General features: G+C 36.1%; 1 protein-coding gene across 1 annotated transcript in view; it reads left to right on the top strand.

Annotated features, from left to right (window-relative positions):
• The window catches only part of GPC5 (glypican 5), a gene marked incomplete at its 5' end in the record, with an annotated part of 904,193 nt that overhangs the window by 182,019 nt on the left and 698,216 nt on the right, over positions 1-23,958 (top strand). The window lies entirely within an intron of this gene.

A 23,958-nucleotide genomic window follows, 5' to 3' on the forward strand; every position in this document is an offset into this window, starting at 1 on the left:
AAATGTTATATATTCAGGTAGAGCAGGTATAACTGACAGAAGATTATCCCTGTTAAGTAGGAACTTGAGAGGTATTTTTTGGTAAAAGCGTGCATGCCTGTTTTCATGATAAGTGTTGCAAAACTGATCTGTATTATGATTATGAATTTGCTCACTTCAACTGCCTATCACAATCAAAATATTTTTTCCACAGCCACCATTTCATGTGTCCATAACTAAATGTACAAAGCACCTATTGATAAGTACATAATGAGCAAAACTTTGTCATTGTGAAATGGCAACATGGCAGCTTTTAAATTTCCATTTCAGATTATTTATTTCTATCTTATTTTCTCTATGGATATCTTCACTCTTTCCAGGAGATAATAATAAATACATGAAGGATAAGAATTTATATCTCAGTTTTAAATGATGATATTCATTTAAGTGTCAGTGGGTTATTTTACTGTATTCTGGTGGCTTTTTTTCTTTTTGACATGAATTTCATCTTGTAGTCCTGAAGTTTTGTTCGATTTCAATCAACAATGTTTGCTCAAACTTTGACTTGCATCTCTGCTTTGAAGTTGTATTCAAAGGGGAAATAAGTGTCTATGTATATTCCTTATAACAATTATAACAGTATTACCTAAAATATGTCTATTTGTTGTTAAATATTTTTATAAGTAGCACTAAAGCTTGTTTCAGACATGAGTTTACTCATCAGTCAATTGATATGACTTCTCTTCCATATGTTAAGCCCAGCCATTTGTCTTCATATAACATTTTAATACAGAGCAATGGATTTAAGAATGGAACGAAGAATTTGCTCTTGTGACCTAGGCACAATTTTGAACCCAAATATGTCCGTGCGAAATGTTAGGGAAATGTGAAGGGATTCTCTAGGAATACCATATATAAGCAATCATAAATGAAATGTCTGCAGTGGTGCTAAACTTTTAAAATATAGCTCTTGGATATGTAGTTTTTCATTATTACTTTTGGTCAGATAAATAGACGTTAATCTTAAGGAGATCAATCTAATAAAGACACTTTAAATAAGTGCTCAGTATAAGGAAGTCTTAAAAAAAATGATGTCTAAAGAAGTACGGAGTGCCCAAGAGAGCAAGATAGGGGTTACCTTTAGGAGAGCATTTGGTATCATAATTGTCTCACTTTTCTTTCTAAGGAGTGAATAAAAACTAAATGTAATGTGAAACACAGCTCTGCTCTCAAAGGTTTAGTATTTTGCTCTGGGATCAAAATACTAAATTTCCATATTTGAAAATATGGAAAAGCCATGCACTTGGGGTTTTTAAAAAATATTTTTGTTTTATTTTTGACAACATAGATCATTGGTTTCCTCAAGTAGCCATTTAGTCAGAAAATTAGTGGCTAGAAATAATAACATTTAGTAATTATTTCCTAATTAAAAATGAATGGCTGGGGCTTCCCTGGTGGCGCAGTGGTTGAGAGTCTGTCTGCCGATGCAGGGGACACGGGTTCGTGCCCCGGTCCGGGAAGATCCCACATGCCGCGGAGCGGCTGGGCCCGTGAGCCATGGCAGCTGAGCCTGCGCGTCTGGAGCCTGTGCTCTGCAACGGGAGAGGCCACAACAGTGAGAGGCCTGCGTACCGCAAAAAAAATAAATAAATAAAGAATGGCTGTGGAAATGGAGCATTCTCACCTCCTGCCCCATCTCCTGCTCTGACATATACACAGGAATAGGGGAGAATATTTCATGGAAGGGCCTCATTTGCCACCCAACACAGGGCTCACTGGGACCACTGTATCAGCACTTTTGAACACACGCATGCACCCACATGCATAACCTCACTTCAGATCTTCACTGGACATTCTTTTTCCTTCCCCAGCTTTGAATTCCACATAAATTTTATGCACAAAAGCACTTTATGTACAAAAATATATGCCATAAGGTTGACCTAATTATATGTCAAATACTGTACCATTTTCTTTCTACATAAGTAAATAAAGCCTGTTTCTAAATGTGTACATCTAGGTATCTTTGTAATCTTGTTAACATGATACTTTAAAAACGATTTTACTGAACAAGGAAACATTTTAATTGGAACATGAAGATTTGAATTTTGACCTAGTTGATCCCAGAACGTTTTCCCTTGTGATTTCCACTCTGGGTTTATGTTAACAATGCCTTTGCTTCATCCAAGATTACAGAAATATCAACTTGTAGTGCATTTGTAGTTCTGTTTTTAACATGTGCTTTTTCAATTCATCTGGAAATTACTGTGGTAAAGTTAACTCTATCCTCCGCACTAGCCAACTTTAAGAATCCCAACTGTAACCTTTTTCTGAAAACTCCAACCAGCTCTTCTACAGAGCGTGTTTTCTGCTTCATTGCTGTGCAAGAGCATATAGATTCTGCAGGCTCGCTCTCCAGCTACATAAGGTCAAGGAAAGCTAGTACTTCTTCTTTCTTGAAATATAGACATCATCCCCTCCTTTTCCTATTTTTGAATAGATTTCTTATCACCTCAGTACCACTCAAAGGAGGATCTTTACTTTCTTGTAGTTGATTTGTTGATCCCACTCACAATTTCCTCGGGGTAGTTCATGAGCCAGTGGGTAAGTAGTTTGTCGGGGGGAAGCAGTTTGGGGGAGCTCTGTCGTGGATCTACATCTCTCCTCACTGGCATCCACGGTAGCCCCGACTCCTTTCTGCTCTTTGGTGAGAGGTCACACAAAAGATCGCTCAATTGGTCTCTCGAGTCAAGCTTTCACTGAGGCCTGGACAAAGTGACCCATTAGCTTAAGTGTATTTTTGTGGCTTTTTCCTGTGCATGAAGGTCATAGTGGAGGGAAGGGATGGGGAGAAGCATCTGGAAACTTGACCTATGGAAACATAGCTGTTTCCGTAGGTAACTCTTTAATCCTCTTGCTTTCTGCTCGTCTACCCAGTTTTTCTCATCCACAGGGGTGCTATGTTGAAAAACTGTAACTGCCTGTAGCCTGGTGATGTGTACTCAGAGCTGTGGGTTCCTTCTCTCCAGCTGAGCTCTCAGAGTAATCCTACTCATGCTCAGACTTCTAGAAAGTCATAATAGCTTCTTTTTTTAAAAAAAATATATTTATTTATTTATTTATTTTTGGCTGCATTGGGTCTTTTTTTTTACATCTTTATTGGAGTATAATTGCTTTACAATGGTGTGTTAGTTTCTGCTTTATAACAAAGTGAATCAGTTATACATATACATATGTTCCCATATCTCTTCCCTCTTGTGTCTCCCTCCCACACTCCCTATCCCACACCTCTAGGTGGTCACAAAGCACCGAACAAAGCACCGAGCTAATCTCCCCGTGCTATGCGGCTGCTTCCCACTAGCTATCTATTTTACGTTTGATAGTGTATATATGTCCATGCCACTCTCTCACTTTGTCACAGCTTACCCTTCCCCCTCTCCATATCCTCAAGTCCATGCTGTAGTAGGTCTGTGTCTTTATTCCTGTCTTACCGCTGGGTTCTTCATGACATTTTTTCTTCTTAAATTCCATATATATGTGTTAGCATATGGTATTTGTCTTTCTCTTTCTGACTTACTTCACTCTGTATGACAGACTCTAGGTCCATCCACCTCATTACAAATAGCTCAATTTCATTTCTTTTTATGGCTGAGTAATATTCCGTTGTATATATGTGCCACATCTTCTTTATCCATTCATCCGATGATGGACACTTAGGTTGTTTCCATCTCCAGGCTATTGTAAATAGAGCTGCAGTGAACATTTTGGTACATGACTGTTTTTGAATTATGGTTTTCTCAGGGTATATGCTGAGTAGTGGGGTTGCTGGGTCATGTGGTAGTTCTATTTGTAGTTTTTTAAGGAACCTCCATGCTGTTCTCCATAGTGTCTGTATCAATTTACATTCCCACCAGCAGTGCAAGAGGGTTCCCTTTTCTCCACACCCTCTCCAGCATTTATTGTTTCTAGATTTTTTGATGATGGCCATTCTGACTGGTGTGAGATGATATCTCATTGTAGTTTTGATTTGCATTTCTCTAATGATTAATGATGTTGAGCATTCTTTCATGTGTTTGCATTGGGTCTTCGTTGCTGCCTGCTGGCTTTTCTCTAGTTGCAGCGAGCGGGGGCTACTCTTGGTTGCCGAGCATGGGCTTGAGGCACGTGGGCTTCAGTAGTTGTGGCACATGGGCTTAGTTGCTCCAAAGCATGTGGGATCTTCCTGGATCAGGGCTTGAACCCTTGTCCCCTGCATTGCCAGGCAGATTCTTAACCACTGTGCCACCAGGGAAGTCCCCATCATAGCTTCTTGAGGGCTTAGCTCCTTTTCTCCCATTCATTACACATTTACACTGCATTTTCAATGGGCTCATGAAGAGTACAAAGGGAGTCTTCTCTGAAAAGATTGCTGAGATGTGAAGGAAGTGCCAAATCTACTTGCTTATAAAATTAGAATATAGAAAGATATTAAAATTGGAATTAAGGTATTTTCATCCAGCTATCTTGTTGAAAATTCAAATCAGGGCCACAGAAGAAACAAACTCCATTTCAGCCTTTCTTAGAGCAGCTTCTAACAAAGCTCACAGCTAAAGACCTTCTGACATCAGTCTAGCATAGCAGCAGTATTCCAACTATCACATGATTTACAGACATGTAACTATTAAACTAGTTTCAGAAATACAGATGAAGCAGTAATGGCTGACCCTTGCATCCTAGTTTTAAAAGGGAATTGTGCTTGGAGAAACAGGAAGTTTAGGCATGTTAAAGTGCCTTTTGCCTTCAGGGTGACAATCTACTTGGGACTGACAGTGAAGTTCTCTGGGTCTGACAAGCAGCGCTGTTACTTGATCAAGGACTAGCTCTTTTACTTTTAGCAGCCACAGGCTTTAGGGACTCTTAGGGGCCAGAAGCCTGAGACTTCAGAGAAGACACCACCTTTAGTCCCTTTTCAGTACCAGTGTGAAAATCCAGTTCCAAATCTGTCTTCTCTTTCTTCAGCCTGGGGGTCGTTAATTAGGTGCTTATCCTAACACCTTACAACATACTTTTCTGTATATGGTTTAATTCCCAAGCCATCATCGTTGCCTTTTCTCATAGTTTTTCCAGCTTCTCAAAACTTTTCTGTAAATGAGGCCATGTAGGCAAGCGCTCTCTCTATAACTTCACCTTCCATTCATAACAGAAACAATATCCGTTGCTTCTGTTCTGGTTTAATAGTTTTAAGGTTACTGGCAGACTTTGCTTCCAGCCTTCTCCTAATCAATTAGGAGAGTCTAATTTTTTTTTCTCTATTTTTAGCTATCTAGTTTTATTCCTTACATGTGTTCCTAAAAAGGCCAGGCCTTTTTTCACCCCTCTCTTCAGAATGGTTAAAACATATTGGCAACAAGTAAAACAATTTTTAAAAATGTTTTCAAACACACAGATTATTTCCTTATTCTGCCTTACACACTGAAAATGCAAACGACTTAGAATACACACTCCAGTCAAGTTGACTGTGCAAAGAAGAAATATTTACCTTTGATGCTGGTCTTCTTTGGAGCACACCCTGAAATAATTTACGATAATTTATTGAGACCAAAGTGCTCTCTTATAATTATCATTATATACAAATAACTGATAAAATGGTTAGCTGCCATAAGGAAATTATTAAAACCCACAAATCGTTCCAAAACAAGTGCATGAGCTAATTTGTAAATCTAAGGAAGTTCTTAATTTAAAATTTGCCACCTGGAAAATATTTGCAAGGTTGTTATATTTTATTACATCCATAACACTGTTGACTTCATGTCATTTCTGTGCCTAGCTTACTAGGCTTTTGGAGACTAACTTTAAAATATGAAAATAAAAAACAAAAGGCCAGGGAGTTGGACTTTCTTCTCATGTTTATTATAAGTTTTACCAGGAGCCTGGGTCTCATTTATGTCACCATAGATTTATTTTACAAGTTTGGACTTGCACAAATGTGCCAGAATTTGAATGCCTTACACATTTTTTGAAAAGCAACTGTAATATGTGATGCACTGACCTTTTAGTGTTCATTTTGATTGGTTAATGGTTATACCTTTACAGTTCAGTCAGATTGTAAACAAGGGGAAAAAACTGAATATATAAAGGTCAGGAAAGTTTAGTGACAAAACTTATGAAACTCTATGCTTTCTTATGACTAAAAATGATTAAAATTCATACATCTGCCTTCTAAACATATACTTAAGAAATAGAGGTCCTTAAAAGTGAATTCAAAACATAAATTACTGAATATTGTTTTCTTAATTTTGTTTTAAAGAAACTCTTTGTACCTTTTTCAAAAAAGTCATATTTCTTCATTGAACATCTTTCAAATTATTATGTTTAAAAGTGAATGATATTGTGTTCACATAGAGTTACAATAATGACACTGGAAGTCCTCAAAGTTTAGGTTTTTATTGTTAGTTAACTTTGTTTATCCAGTTCCTAGAACATGATGGCTTAGTAAATAAAAACTTCATTTATCAAAATTGAAATCTCAAAGGAAAATATACACGATATAAATAAGCATCCAAAGAATGATAGAAACTGTTCATGCAATAAAACCTTAGTCATTCTGAGAACAGTCTTTCAGAATTATCAGGCCTTCCATCTCACTCTGTACATAATGGGAAAGAAAGTTCCCTTCAGCATAGAATCATTCTTAAGCTCAGCTAAGAAAAGTGATAACTGAAAAAAGCTGAATATCACAACTGACGTGAGGAATCAGGTCACATTGTTCAGGAGCACTTGTTGGGAGAAAATGTTTAGACGAAGCCCCTTTTACTTGAAATAACACAGGAATGGAGAAAATGACATCCATAAAGGAGAAGAAAGAAAAGAGTAAGCAGGAGTTGTGTTGTTCCAGAAGCCCAGGTGAGGAAGAGAAGCAGAGTTTAGGTGTAGAAAGCAATCAACATTCTTGACAGTGAGAAAGGGGAAAGTGGAACATAAACGGTTCTGTAGAAAGAGTAAGAATAGTCACATGCGTGTCAGGATTATACAGATTCTGGAGAATCTGGCATAAGCAAACACATAGAGGGTCTCCACTGTATGTGTGAATCGTGTGCCAGTCTGGTGCCAAGGAAGAGAAAAAACTGCTGCATTTCCCAGGATAACTCTGGAGATGAAGGGTGGTATAAGAAAATTGTAGAGACCATTGCTCTAAGTGATAGAGCTTCACTGAAGTATTTTAAGAAGAAAAATAAAATAATGGTGGGAGACGAAAGTGGTCTGACATTACCTGACATGGCATCATAATTGCTGATGGATCTCCCAGTGATTCTGCCTCCTAGCGCCCATGCCCTTGTGTGATCCCCTCTCCTTGAGTGTGGGCTGGACCTAATGCTTTGCTTATAATGAACAAAATACAGCAATAGTAATTGGATTTTACTACTGTGATTAAGCTACAAAAGCCTATGACTTGCCTCTTGCCAACCCTCTTCCCCTCTTGCTGGCACTCTCTCCTGGCCTCTTGCTTGCTTGTGGTGGTAAAGGGAGCTGCCTTGTTGTGAGATGCTTTATGAAGAAACTCACGTTTCAAGGAACCAAGTGAGTCCTCAGCCCAACAACTCACAAGGAACTAAATCCTGCCAACAACCATGTGAGTGAACTCGGAAATGAATCCTTCCCTGTCAAGCCTTGAGATGACTGCCTTCAAACAGCTGCCATCACACATACCCACACACATACATGCACTTGCGTGCACACACACACACAGGCACATACACACACACACTCCTCCTTTCAGCACCCTACTGGTTCGGAGCTGTAACTGACAATATAGAAGGGGGCTCAGTGGTGGTAGATGGCTCTGAATTGGCAGTCTCCTCCCATTGTATTTCAGTGCATTTTGAAGGGATAAGTCTTCTTTCCACCCAACCCTTAAGTAAAGTGGTTTAATCAGGTGGTCATATTCTTTTTCCTAATGCTTAGATAGAATTAGCCACACAGAGGGAATAACAATATTAGTTGAGAAAAGATTATGATTGAAGGAAGGGGAGATTTCATACTTCTAGGAAAGCCTGGGTGAACAGCTAAACATCAATATGACTCTGAGTGCATGGAAGAGAGAGCAAAGACTCAGGAGGTAAGAGCAGCATTAAAGGGAAGCCAGTTTGCATGAAAAAATACAGTCCACATGCTGTCTCTGGCATATATATCCAAGGATACTACTTGTTTTATAAATGAAAATGTTAGCTTTTATAGCATGAAATTAAGTTATATCAGGTAAAACTGATTTCTTTTAAGTTGTCAGGCTCTTTTTGTTGTTTAAATTATCTACTAATAGAACTACTAAATAGGGCTCAGTAACCAGAATCATACTTAACGGTGCTCAGGGTTCAATAGGTTAAATGTTCCTATTCTTGAATCAGCAGACCAGAACTAAGCATCCAAGTACCAGGCATGGATCTGGAATAACAGATCCAGTGAAATAGGTTTCAGTGGTGCTCACCTGGTACAGGACCATGGGCAAAATGCCAAGTAAACACCGTGATAAAAGCACTGTGATGGGCATTCAAAATTGGAAAGGATAAATTTTTTATTGAACTGCAGAAGGTTTTCTCTATGGCCTAAAATTGTATGAGAATGAATTATTTATACAATAATAAAAAGCTATTTTAACATGGGAAAAACACAAATACCCCCAAGAGCACTGCAAAACAGTATCTTTGTGATAGTATCCATCAGGCCAGGAAAGTATTGGGCTAATTTGAGTCTCCAGCAAAATTTTCACTTTGTGATGGAACAAAACTGAATGCTTAAATACTAAGGTCTTCATATACCCATGCTCCATTTGATGGCTTCTTTACTACTCCAGGGAAAGTGATGTCCTTGAGATCAATCTTCTTCTCCTTTAATATTTATCTTTTTAAAAAATCTACTGAATATTGACTCACTGTTTCCTACCCTAGTCTTGTCTTTTCTCTGGGTCTTTTGATGATAGATGCTGGTATCCCTCTCTGTCATTCACTCCAATATTGTTTATTTGTTCTTTCTCCCTCCTTTAAGCTGAGTCTTATAAGTCAAAGTAAATTACTCATTCAGTACCACTTAGAGAGGGTGGTCAATAGTAACATTTCTGATAATTTCTCCAGAAACACCTATGTCATTACAGAGCTCTCTCCAGGGACATAAAGGCTTTATGTATCTCATACTTGAGTTACATTAAGCCAACTGACCTAAAATCAAGGTATATTGTTATATTCCAAGCTGCTTCGTCAGCACATGTTGGTTGAAATCTACTGCCCCTCCGTTGCTCTGGCTGCGTTTCTGTATACCTGTAGGTCAGGTTCTCAAGGTGAGGCAGTAAGAATCCAAATAACATATACCCAAAATGGTCATTATGATAACAAGACACTTCTATTTTTATATTTTTGTCAGCGTTCAGAGTCCCATTAAAAAGACCTCTCTCTGGAACACTGATTTAAAATTTTTATTGACCAGGTTTATTTTTAAGAAGCAATTTAGGATAGTCCTTTGATTTCCAAGAGAAGGCGTATAAACAAAGATAACATGACTTAGAATTATTCAGCTCTGCAAAAATTGCATGAAATGCATAACTTTATGACTATTAAGTTGCTTTGGGGGAAAAAAATTAAAGAAAGACTACATGATTAAAAATAAAGTATTACAAACAAGTTGAGTGCCAACTATGTTGTATGCATTAGAAAAGACCAACAGAACTATGGCAATTAGAAGCTAGATAAATTACAAAATTATAATTGTAAAAATAGAAAGCTAGGACAAAAAAAAAAGGACAAGAAAAACTAAAATCTATGGGTTGGAGAAACCTCCCATTGTGGGCTTGAGTTTTGGCAACGTTTATTTCGGAGTGCCTTTTCTGATTGTGGCTGGGGGCTTAGAATTGGACCTGGCCCAGCTTATCTGGGGGTAAAGTAAGCAATGGAACACGTGAGTCATTTTCCCGATGGCATATTTGCTGAGTTCTTGTGCTGTATGCAAGAATGAGGGACTATGCCAGAAGATTCAAATGCCAGAAATCTTCCAGGATCTCATAGTGATTGAGAGATAAAATAATTGAAAGGGAGGGGGAATAACTCAAACACATGGTCAGACCCTACCCCTCCCAGATATTTTTCGGCTTTTAAAGTTGCATGGTGTAAGATGCTAAATAGCTAAGCTCAATATTTCTGAAAGTTAGAACCTAATATCCAACAGAATTTTAAGGCTAAGTAGAAACAGATTCATCCAACTCTAAATCAGAACTCCACGTGGTCCATATTTGAGAAACAGGGATAAACCTGAGGTGACAGAGTCTTACCAAGCTATCAATACAACCTACTCCTACCCATTTCCATCTCTAATTATACTGATATGGCCTACTCCTTATCTTATCCAAATAATAGGGGAAAGTGGGAGTATATTCTCTTGAACCTAACATCATCTGAGTACTTCATCATTCTTTTTTTTTTTTAAAGCATCTTTATTGGAGTATCATTGCTTTACAATGGTGTGTTAGTTTCTGCTTTATAACAAAGTGAATCAGTTATACATATACATATATCACCATATCTTCTCCCTCTTACGTCTCCCTCCCACCCTCCCTATCCACCCCTCTAAGTGGTCACAAAGCACCGAGCTGATCTCCCTGTGCTATGCAGCTGCTTCCCACTAGCTATCTGTTTTACATGTGGTAGTGCATATATGTCCATGCCATTCTCTCACTTAGTCCCAGCTACCCTTCCCCCTCCCCGTGTCCTCAAGTCCATTCTCTATGTCTGTGTCTTTATTCCTGTCCTGCCCCTAGGTTATTCAGAACCTTTTTTTTTTTTAGATTCCATATATATGTGTTAGCATACAGTATTTGTGTTTTTCTTTCTGATTTACTTCACTCTGTATGACAGACTCTAGGTCCATCCACCTCACTACAAATAACTCAATTTCGTTTCTTTTTATGGTTGAGTAATATTCCATTGTATATATGTGCCACATCGTCTTTATCCATTCATCTATTGATAGGCATTTAGGTTGTTCCCATGTCCTGTCTATTGTAAATAGAGCTGCAATGAGCATTGGGTTGCATGACTCTTTTTGAATTATGGTTTTCTCAGGGTATATGCCCAGTAGTGGGGTTTCTGGGTCATATGGTAGTTCTATTTGTAGTTCTTTAAGGAACCTCCATACTGTTCTCCATAGTGGCTGTATCAATTTACATTCCCACCAACAGTGCAAGAGGGTTCCCTTTGCTCCACACCCTCTCCAGCATTTATTATTTGTAGATTTCTTGATGATGGCCATTCTGACCAGTGTGAAGTGATACCTCACTGTAGTTTTGATTTGCATTTCTCTAATGATTAGTGATGTTCAGTGTCCTTTCATGTGTTTGTTGGCAATCTGTATGTCTTCTTTGGAGAAATGTCTATTTAGGTCTTCTGCCCATTTTTGGATTGGGTTGTTTGTTTTTCTGATATTGGCCTGCATGTGCTGCTTGTAAATTTTGGAGATTAATCCTTTGTCCGTCGCTTCATTTGCAAATATTTTCTCCTGTTCTCAGAGTTGTCTTTTCGTCTTGTTTATGTTTTCCTTTGCTATGAAAAGCTTTTAAGTTTCATTAGGTTCCATTTGTTTATTTTTGTTTTTATTTCCATTTCTCTAAGAGGTGGGTCAAAAAGGATCTTGCTGTGATTTATGTCATAGAGTCTTCTGCCTATGTTTTCCTCTAAGAGTTTTATAGTGTCTGGCCTTACATTTAGGTCCTTAATCCATTTTAAGTTTACTTTTGTGTATGGTGTTAGGGAGTGTTCTAATTTCATTCTTTTTCATGTAGCTGTCCAGTTTTCCCAGCAACACTTATTGAAGAGGCTGTCTTTTCTCCAGTGTGTACTCTTACCTCCTTTATCAAAGATAAGGGGAACATATGACTAGGTAGGTTTATTCCTAGGTATTTTATTCTTTTTGTTGCAATGGTAAATGATAGGGTTTCCTTAAATTCTCTTTCAGATTTTTCATTGTTAGTGTATAGGAATGGAAGAGATTTCTGTGCATTAATTTTGTATCCTGCTAGTTTACCAAATTCATTGATTAGCTCTAGTAGTTTTCTGGTAGCATCTTTAGGATTCTCTATGTATAGTATCATGCCATCTGCAAACAGTGACAGCTTTACTTCTTCTTTTCCAATTTGGATTCCTTTTATTTCTTTTTCTTCTCTGATGGCTAAAACTTCCAAAACTATGTTGAATAATCATGGTGAGAGTGGACAACCTTGTCTTTTTCCTGATCTTAGAGGAAATGGTTTCAGTTTTTCACCATTGAGAACGATGTTGGCTGTGGGTCATCATTCTTTTATATACAATGTCCAACATGAAACCATAAAAATGCCTAGATATGTGAAATGGCAAATTAACAAACACACACACACACACACACACACACACACACACACACACACACAAACCAGACAATAGGTACAAATCCATAGATGATGCAGTTCTGAATTCATCTGACAAAAATTCAGAAGCACTATTGCTAATATGACAATATTATAAAGGTAAATGGACAATATGAAAATAATTTAGCAAGGAATTTGAAAGCATATGTAAAAATTCATATAGAATTGAATTCACATTCTAATGTGAAAAGCACAATAATTGAACTTAACTGAACAGTTTAAATCAGAGTAAATACAATAAAACACAAGAAAGGAGCCTGAAGAAAGAGCCACACAAAGAATCTAAACTGAAGCAAAGAGATTGGATAAAGCCGAACAAAGCATAAGAGACATGGGTCACAGTCAATATATTTGTATATACCCAAAATATACCTAATATACCTGTAATTGGAGACCAGCAAAGACAAGTGAGACAGAATAGGAAAGAAGCAATATTTTAAGAGCAATTGATCAAGAATTTTGTAAAGCCATAAAGGATATCAACCCACTTTTACAAAGATCAACAAAATGTAAGCAACATGATACAAAGAAAGCTATAGTCCAACTGGCAGTCAAACTCTTGAAGTAAGACAAAAGGGAAGTCTTAAAAGCAAGTAAAACAGCAAAAATAAGATTTTCAACAAAACTACAAAAACTAAAGACAGTGGGATGACATCTTTAGCATGCTCAGGGTGAAATTATGCCCATCTAAAATTCCATAACCAATGAAAATATACATAAAAATGAGGCATGATAAAATATATTTAGACAAATAAATATTGAGTGAATGTTTGACTAGCAGACCTGAACTATAAGAAATACTTCATTTCTTCAGGCTAAAGAAAAGTTACTCCATACAGAAGCATGAAACTAGAGGAAGCAATGAAGTTCATCGAAAAACAACCTTAAAATATTGGCAAAAGAAGAAAATTTGATAATTTCAGTGAGCTCTGAATCTATTATGGAAACTATTTCTATAATTAACACATTTCTCACACACAAAAAAATCACAGGACAGATGGATTATCTGGTAAATTCTTCCAAAAACTTAAGGAGTAAATAAGACGAATCTTACACAAGCACTTTCAGAAAATGTACGCAAAAAAGAAAAAAACAAAAAAACAGAACACTTCCCAATTTGTTGTGGGAAGGCAGCAAATATTGATGCCAAAGTCTAACAAAAATATTAAAACAAAAGGCACTTTTGTTCTTGTAAGGAATATTTACCATGAAATAGGTATGAGAAGTAGGCGTAAATGTAATAACTGTGTTTTGGAATTTATAATATATGTTGAAATAAAATGTATGACAACAAAGAATGAGTGTGACTAAATAATGTTGAACTGTTTTAAGGATTTTTCATTGTTGGAGAAGTGGTTAAAATACTATTTGAGGTGTAATAAGTCTGTAATAATATATTATAAATATTATAATTACAGTACTTGGGTATTCAAAAGGGTGTAACAGGTATTCTAATAAGCTGAAAAAATTAAAATAAATGATTCATCTAAAAGTGGAAAGAAAGGGAAAATAAAAAATAATGAAATAGTACAGTATGAAAACAAAAGAGTCATATCCAAAATTTGTAAAGAACTCTTAGAAATCAATTAGAAAAATACAGATAATCTATTTTTTTTTCCATGGTCAAGTGACTTGAAAAGACACTTTATATTAGAGGATACCAAAAAAACCAAATCATATGAAAATCATTAATCATTGGTAAAATGCAAATTAAAATGACGCTAAAATACCACTGCACTCCCACAGAATACCTAAGATTAAAATGACCAATAATACCAAGTGTTGCAGAAGTTGTGAAATAACTGTGACTCTCATATATTACTGGTAGGAATGTAAATGTGAGAAACTGTATTGAAAAGCTGTTTGGAAATATCTACTAAGGCTAAATATTTATATACCCTATGACCCAACAATTCCACTCCTGGATGTATACTCAAGATCAATGAATGCTTAAATCCATCAAAAGACATGCACAAGAATATTTGATCAACATTATTTATCATAGCCCCAAATTAGAAGCAGATGAATTGTCCAATTACATCGACATAAATCAACAAATTGCTGCTAATTCGTAAAATGGAACACCTATATTGCAATTGATAGGATTCAGGATACACTACCAAAACTATGTCGCCCTGGCAGAAAGAAATTTGAGATACGTCAGGTACAGGAAGTATTTTCTGACCTTTCCATGAAGCAGGTCATAAAACCCTCATATGAGAGGTTCCCTCCTTGTACCCCAGGAAAGGAGCATCCTTATCTCCAAATAGGAGTGAGGGATGCCAAGGGGAGTCTGAATGCCCAAGCCTTGCTATTTTCCCCAGTTTACTACATTTACCCCATTTCCTTTTTTGTCCTATCGAATTTTCTCTCTTTTTGTCCTATCACTATTTTCCAGTCCTCATCAAGCCTAGTATAAAAATGCTCAGCTTTAACTGCATCTTCCTAACGAAGGCTACTGTGTCATGTAAAACTTCTATTAAAAAAATTTGTATGTTTTTCTGTTGTTATTCTGTTTTTTTTTGTTGTTGTTGTTGTTAATCTGTTTTTTGTTACAGGGGCTCTAGCTGAGAATTTAGAAGGAAATGATATTTTTCCTCCCCTGCACAATAATAAAGAATGAACTATTGGTACATATAAGAATGTGATGAATGTTTAAAACATAATGTTGAATAAAAACAGCCATATGCAACAGGTTATATACTGCACAACACTATTTCTGTGAAGTTCATTAACTGGCAAAATGAATCTAGGTGAACTGAGGTCAGAATAGGAGTCATCTTTTGATTGCAGTTATTGACTCTGATGACAATGAGATTTCTTGGGTCCTTGTGATATATTTTTAATCTGAGTTGTATTTTTGTGTGTGGACCTATGGGGGAACTCACTGAGCTGTATATTTAAGAGCTATACACTCTATTATGAGTAAATTATACATTAATATTAAGAAGGAGAAAAATAAATAATAAATAAAGGTAGTTTGCTTTAACAGATACCTACCTCTATGGCGTAATGATTACACATTTAGGTATATAACCAGCAGATATGACTGGCTCTTTATACCAAAATACATTAAAAAATTTTTCATACCAATGCTTTTTTTATGTCCTACACAGAACTGTAGGATTGCCCACCAACAGAAGAATGAAAAGGTATGCTTCACTGATACAGTAGAATAAAATACAGCAATTAAATGAATAAACTGCTGCTATACCTATAGTGTCACAGACTGTGCTTAAGTTCATATAAAGTTCCTCAGAAAAAAGGTGAATCTGTGGTGAAGGAAGTCAAACTTGTGTTATCTTTGGGAGAAGAAAATGACTGAGGCATAAAAGAGGCTTCTGGGATGATGGTAGTGTTTTGTGTCGTGATTATGGTGGTCACATGGCTGAGGTCAGGTTGAAACATTCTTGGAGTTGTACATTTATCATTTATGCACTTTTTAGTATGTAATTTTGTGTTCAGTTGTTAGGACTGTGGTAATAAGGTACCACAGAATGGGTGGCTAAAAAAAAAATTATTGTGTCACAGTTCTAGAGCTGAGAAATCTGAATTCCAGATGTCAGCAAGGTTGGTTCCTTCCGAGGGCTGTGAGGGTTATCTGTTATATGGCTCTCTCCTAGCTGCCAGTGGTTTGCTGGAAATCCTTCACATGCCTTGGCTTGTAGGTGTATCAGCTAATCCTTCACCTTCATGGAATTCTCCTTCTCTCTTCATACAGCCTTCCTTCTGAACATGTCTGTCTCTGTGTTCAAATTTCCCCATTTTATAAGGACACTAATCATATTAGATTAGGGCCCACCCAAATTACCTCATTTTACCTTGATTACCTCTGTGAAGATCCTATTTCCAAATAAGGTCACATTCTGAGGTACTAGGGGTTTGGGCTTCAACATATATTTTTACAGAAACACAATTTAACCCATAGTAGATGTATACCTTTTTTAAAAAAATTAAATCTAGCAGAAAAAGGAGTGCAAGAATAGAACTGAAATGAATATCAAGGAGGACTACAATAAGCCTTGATGATGTAAGACCTATTTCTAAACCAAATGTTAGAATGGCTTGAAACATGTTAGAATTGAAAACTCTGGAGTTTTAAGACACATTTAGGATCTTTCACCCTCCTCATTTTTCAGCTGAAACATTTAGGCTCAGCAAGATTAAATGATTTAAGTTCACGCATGTAAATAGTTAATGGGAATTTGGCCTAGAATACCCACCTACTCCCTCCCCAAGACAACCACAGCCTCAAACAATTTTTCTCAAATTACTTCTAGAATATTAGTAAAATCACATTCCCTTAATCCTCTCTTGGTATATCTCTGTCCATATTTTTATAGTTTATGTAAAGAAGCTAGATTAAGGGAACTTCATTGCAAAGGTGAAAACCAGAATGACATTTATGAAGATAGAACTCTCGTAACCATCTGGTATACACAAGGGTATCATACTAAATGGGATCAGAATGAGTTCCTTTTGGAAGTAAACATTTCATAGACTGGGAAACTTTAGGGGAATTTTCCTAGAATTTTTTTTTTGGCGGTACGCGGGCCTTTCACTGTTGTGGCCGCTCCCGTTGTGGAGCACAGGCTCCGGACGTGCAGGCTCAGCGGCCATGGCTCACGGGCCCAGCCGCTCCGCGGCATGTGGGATCTTCCCGGACCGGGGCACGAACCCATGTCCCCTGCATTGGCAGGCGGACTCTCAACCACTGCGCCACCAGGGAAGCCCCCTAGAATGTTTTAATAGAACGTTGGAGAATGAATTCTGCACAGCTGGCCAACGAAGGCAATCTAGATTGGTTACCAAAACCAGGTTTTAAATGGATTTGCAGTCCTCCACAGTTCTTTGAAAAAGGTAATGGAAATTGTGATGAATTAACAAATAAAAATCTTTTCTAATCAGGGAGCCCTTACATTGGCAACACATCGTGATTAACATCATCCTTCTTTCCTCCTTCCTTTTCTTTCTTTTTTTAAATTTTCTTTCTATGACATCAGTCTTATGCAGATAAATGATTAAAGGACTATGATTAAAACACATAACAGTTGAATGATATAAATCTTCTAGTCTTGTCAGAAACACATTAAGGCAATAAAAAAGAAATGTTAAGGAAAAATCTAGGTTAATGATGGAAAGGGCTGATTTTTGTATACCATGTAAAAATGAGCTGGTCTTCCTGTCAGAGCAGATAACTAAGATGCTGGTACTGACAGTTCTGTTCTTTATGACTAAACCAGGTGAGGGAACATTTAGCAGGTAGGTTGAGGGAAGAAAACCATTCACCTGCTAACACATGTAAAATTAGTACTATCTACACCATTAACTAGGAAATGCATGTAAAACTACCTTTATGATATGGTAGAGTGTGGTGAATAGAAGCCTGATTCACTAGATGATATTGAGTTGTGTTGAATTCATCTTCAATCAATCCCTCTATGCTTTGGAATGCTTTCACTTATTTTTCTCAGAAGCAGTAGATGTTCAGTTTTGGTCTATCCTTGACTTTAGAACTTCATTTGCTGGGCTCTGTCATGTCAGGAAGATGGTATAGGATAACTAGGCAAATAGTTAAACATGTTCTCAACAGTAAGTTACTTGTACCTTTAATTGCCGTGACACCTATACCAGGCAGAGGCAGTTTCCTGAAGTGATCCAGGGCACAAGTAACTGCACATCTGAGGCAAATTTCCATGTGAGTCTGTATCATTTTGGTGGATATTTAAATCCTCCCCATGCATATGAAGACCTAGTTAAAGACATACAGGCTTTTGACATGTTAAGAAAATGACTTCACAATGATAAACCACAGCATGAACAATATAAATCTATTCTGTACCTCAGCAATGCAAAATAATAAAATTATTTAATATCTGATCATTCTTGTTTAGAATGCCCTTTAATTTCAATCATGGATGAAACTGCGTCAGCTAGAAACCTGGATGATGGTTTCTGTCCTATAATATTGGTGAGTGACAGTATGTATATGTGATTTTGTGTGCGTGTGTGTGCGTGTGTTGGTGAACATGCAGTGATCTAGAAAATTAAGAAATTAGCTTTGAAGTAGTGTCATCAAGAAAACAATTTTCACACTTTAAAAAATTTTCAGTGGTATAATTGTTATACATCATGTCACCCCATAATAAAATGTTTGACTCGGGATTTCTCATTGCACATCTACTTATTCCACTGAACAGGTTGTGGGCTTTTAGTTTACTTATAACCTCCACTTTTCTTCTCCCCTTCCTCTCCTCCTGCTTCAGGGTCATTTTACATTACTTACCTCCCCAAATGTCCTTGTATCTTCCCCTACTCCTCTTATGCTCTCCTGGACCCGTCCAGCTGACTTGGCATGGATGTTTTCATAGACGTCTCCAACAGTAACTCTGGGGTTGTCTCATAAGAAAGGTTGTTTTGCTTTTTCACCAGTTCTTTTTGGGTCCTTGGAGTGTTTTGACATAGACATTTCACAAAAGCCATTTGATAATTGATAATGTTTGGCATGCACACTTCCTCTTTATAAGGGCCAAAAATTTTCCTGAGTCTTATTTGAGGTTATGTCCCTGTTTCCTTTTATTCCTGCACTTAACTCACCAGCTTTTAGTTTTAACTATCCTGTGAGGTCTAGTTTAGAGTTTGGACTAAGGCACACATTAATTATAAATCTTATCTGGTCACTTTTGTTATGGCAGCTCAGAAAATGGAACTGGCCACATTTTGAGTTGGAGGTAAGGTTCAGGCATAGTGGAAGGGAGGTATACAGACTTTTCTTAGAGGAAAAAGAACAGATGACTTCTTTGCAGTTTAAGAGGCCAGAGAATGAATGTAGTAAGCCTTTCCTAAGTTCAGTATTCTATTTACAAAATCATAAGACTTTTATAAATTACCAGACTGCATTGCATAAACCAAATGTCACTGAACAGTGACCTTTCAAATTACCAGCGCAACAGAAGCTGAGATCAGAAAGCTCAAAGTTAAAGCAAACACTGACAAGAAATCCGACAGAAATGACTTCCGTGTCTGGTCAACTTAACATAACATGACATATTGTAAAATGTGTTTGGCTTTTTAGGTAGAATAGCCTATAAAGGTTTAACTGCTTTTGAAAATATAATCTTTAATATAATCTGGAGATTCGTGGTATTTAGGTTATGTGGATAAAATATTTTCTAAGTCTGAAAGAGAGTGGAAAAGTTTACTATAAGAAAAACATTTAAAAGATGAAAAAGTTTAAGTGATGAAGGTGAAAATAGGGAGGAGTGGGTTAGGGTATAGATGGGAACAGAATTGGAGGTTTGAGGAAAGGGAAGTTAAATTGCAAGAAAAAAATGGGAGCAGTTATATAAAGAGGTTTTTTTTTATAAAAAAAGGTCTAATCTAAATATGTTATTACAAAGATAAATTTAAAAAATACGTCATAAGGAATTTTGAATCAGAGTTCCAATTTTTAAATGTTATAAGCTTCTGTTGTTTTCCTATTTCCCATACATTTCTTTGTAGGTTTTACTTGAATTGTATGAAAGTACAGATACCAACTTGTTTATAACGAAATTAAATTCATATATATGGATATATTAACATGTATTTATACATAGAGAATTTTTTGTTCTATGCTTAAGATATATTCTTTAGAGATATTTTATTAATGATGAAATGAAAGGACAATTTTTTCTACGCCTTCATTTTTCTGATTTGAAATTTTCTGTCAACATTTGAATTTTTACCACCCAACATATATACCCATCAATAACACAAAATTGTAAAACAGAATCTTTTACCATGTCTGTGTTTGAATAGATGACTAGAACATATGATGACTAATATGTTCTAAACACATATTTACTTTTTGTATATCTGTGTAAATGATTGGAAATGGATGGAGGGAATATTTTAGAGATGTATCATTATATGTCAGATTTTGAAGCACATTCCATTGCTCTCATGTGTGAAGATTGTTGAATGTGATGAATATGTTTCTCTTTCACAGCAAACATGTGTATGTAAGCCATCTATAGCAAGATTGTATTCTAAGTGTTTGAAAGGCTATTGCAACCATGGGATATTGCCAGACAGTTAGTAAAAGGCAAATTGAGTCTGTTGAGAGATTAATTCACCAGCTGAAAGAAATACATTTGCCTCAGAGTCATCAGATATTCTACCCACCAAATTCATCCTCTGAGATAGCATCCCTAATGAGCTTCCTAAACCAATTAAACATAAGCAGGAAGCATCAGTCATCAAAACTATTTTCAGCTAATCAGCTGACTGCACAAATTGCATGGTGCTGAGGAAAAAAGGAACACTCTAAAAGTTGTGGAATTTTTTTTCTACTCTGTCCTTACTTTGTAAGCTTCTCAATTTTATGGATGCGGTGTTTTGCACGGAACACTGTAAATGAATGCAGTGCTTTATAGTATATAAAGTGCTTTCCTTTGGATTATTATTCAATAGAATAAAATGAGCTTTAATGGGCTTAAGTGATTTGCTTAAAGGCACACAATTAATGTGTGGCTGGGACTCAAAATCATGCCCTTTCCTATGTTGTAATATTTCTGTAAATATGTATGTATTGATCAACTTTCTACCCTCCATGACAGGGGAATCGGTTGAAGTGTTCAAAGTGCCATCATCTTTACATATGGACAAACTCAGAACCAAGGCAGGATGAGGATAAAGGGAGACATTTTTACTCTGATATGGGTTCCCTCCTTCAAAGACAGAATTAAGTTAGTGATATCATGTCATATTGTTTATAATGATAATAGTGATAAAGAAGAGAACATAAAACAAGCATAAGCAAAATTATAAACATATAAATTCACACAATTTCTGTGAGAAAACCAAATTGCTCTGCAGGGGAATTTGGGTGCTGCTTTAGATATAATTTTTTTTAAATCAGTATATTTTATGGGACCTTGACTGGAGGCTAAATTTGAACTTTTCATTATGGACTTATTTCCAAAGTATGTCAATGGTTGTTGTGTGAGGGGAGGGGCTAATTTGCTTATGTTAATTTGGAAAATGCAAGGTGAATCTCAACTAAACAGATTACTTACTGTAAGATTCCCCATGAGCCTTTAGTTCCTAGATCTCAAGAAGGGGACATAGTATGAATTTCCCAAACATTTCATCCCAGGACTTCTTTCTGTGACTCATCTATCCAGACTGATATTTCTCTGCTGGATACATGTTGAAACCAGTATAGAGTCACAAAAAGCACTAAGGCAGAGATATGACATGGTGAAAATACTGATTTGAGGAAAATAATATGCTGGTAGTAGGCAGAAGAGACCAATGTCCCCCCACAATGAGGGAGTTGGGGAGATAAGTTGTAATGATACCTGAATAGTGGAGGTGAGTTGTTCTATTTTAAGATGCAAAGTAGTAGAATACATTTTATATCTAACTACTGCTTACTGGTGAGCTAAAGAGTAACAAGGGCTGCAAATAAAGACTTGAGTGTGCTCTGTATACAGGTGAGAGCACAATCTGTTACGATGGATTCCCAGAAAGAGACTAAAAAGAAAGAACAGGGGATTTACATTATTAACTGAAACATTTTTACTGTTTTGGAAGTGAGGAGAAAGATGATCAAACTAAGGAGAAATCAGAATAGTTTAGTCCCAAAGAAGTGGCATTTTGAATAAGGGTCTAACTGCAAAAAGCTCATTGTTTTTGTTGATTAGAAATTTATTGGGAATTTTCACAAATTAACTTTTAATATAATTGTGAGAATGAAAATGAACTATTGTGGATGTATGATGATTGAGAAGTAAGATAGGGAACATTTAAAGCAGAATCTTCATGCAGAGGAGATGCAGATGGAGATGTTGACTCTACCAGAGAGAGATGGGATCACTGGGGACCTGGAAGCATGGATCAGATGGGATCGTAGATGTATTTGGATAAGCTGATCATTCGTGAAATTCCTTTTGCCATGTAATGCAATGGATGTGACAGTGACATATTCACAGTCCCAGGGATTTGAGTAAGAAGTCTTGGGGCCCATTTTATAACCCTGCTGCCCCACACATAGTTTAAATTAAAATAGAGTTTTATATAGTATTATTTCTTAAAAATATGAGTTTGCGTGCCTTAGATGTTTCTTGGAGTGTCACTGAAGTGATGGAGAAGATAAAAGTAGTAAATATATTAATTTTTTTTAAAAATATTTTTTCTCTAGTGTCATCTATTATTTTTGCAAGTCAATATAAATTAATGAATCATTCTCTGATAGTTAATGCAGTTAATTGCTTTCAACCAAAACCACTTACCTAAAACAGTAAGTTTTGTTTTACATGTGCTATCTTTCTTTCTGCGTTTCTGAGTTCAAATTCATTGAGCTGGATCTTCGTGACTTATACATTGTTGGTGCTGTTTGTGAGATTCTTTCTTGTTCTGACCAAGGTGCCAGTAAAATATTGGAAGAATACTTAGGAAAGTAAAGGGGAAATAAAGTTGAAATTGGAAAACGTTGGGAAAAAGTGTCAGTGACAAAAGGAATAACACATCATCAGAGAGTTTGGCTTTTATTGTACGTGTAAGCTACGACTTTGAAAAATTTTAATGTAAATCATGTAATTGAATTCTTTATCAAATAAGTTTTCAATTATTGTGTTCTGAGTGTTTAAGCAATATTGCAATAGAATATATAATAACAAAGATAATAATTAGCAAAATATATTAATTTTTAATGTGGCAACACCATGCAGTATAATTTAGGTATTTTTCTCATAATAAGAACAATGATCCAGGTATATTATTGTCTTTATTTTAGTTATGAAAGAGCTGAGTTATTCAGGGACTTGCCCAATGTCCAATGTCATATGATTAATATATGTCAGAATCAGGATTTAATTCTTGGTATGTTGGACCTCTGAGTCCCAGCCCTTTATGATTATGTTAAATAACAAATGATAAATGGTATTATTGTATTAAAAATTTATAAAACATTTAAATATAATTTTTATAATATAATGACATTTATTTTTCCTTTCCTTTTTCAGATTTTTGAATTTTTATATGCTTTATTACGTATCTGTATTTCCCCATTGCCACACCCCACTATAGGAAGTAGCATACATATCTGTGCATTAAACACAATAAGGAGCTTGGTTTAACTTAATCCCAAATTCACTTGACCATGGAAGAAGCCTTCTTTTAAAATTTGACACCTGTTAACACTTGGGAAATGCTGATCAATAGAAATAAATCCTGATCAGAATTTTTAAATTATTGTCAAATTGTTTTAACATTTCATTTTTGTCAAGGAAAATAAATTTTAAGAAAATACATTTCAGAATTCGTGACCTAATTTTATTTTTAATTTTGAAAGTTTATCAATTGTCAAAGTCCAGGTGCTTAATCTTAGTGTTCTTTATTTGCTAAACATATTTGTCTTACGTGTACCGAGGATGGATTGCTCTTTATTTTATCAATATACAATGCCATCACTGAGTTGTGTGTTTGATTATTGTCTGCTAATTAATACTGTTATCTGGAAAATCTCTAAGAAATAACCCTAATACTTTCATAAAACACCCTGAAAATTTTAATGCCCA

The sequence above is a fragment of the Neophocaena asiaeorientalis genome, unplaced genomic scaffold (genome assembly GCF_003031525.2).
Source record: "Neophocaena asiaeorientalis asiaeorientalis breed wild unplaced genomic scaffold, Neophocaena_asiaeorientalis_V1.1 scaffold141, whole genome shotgun sequence".
Lineage (NCBI taxonomy): Eukaryota > Metazoa > Chordata > Mammalia > Artiodactyla > Phocoenidae > Neophocaena > Neophocaena asiaeorientalis.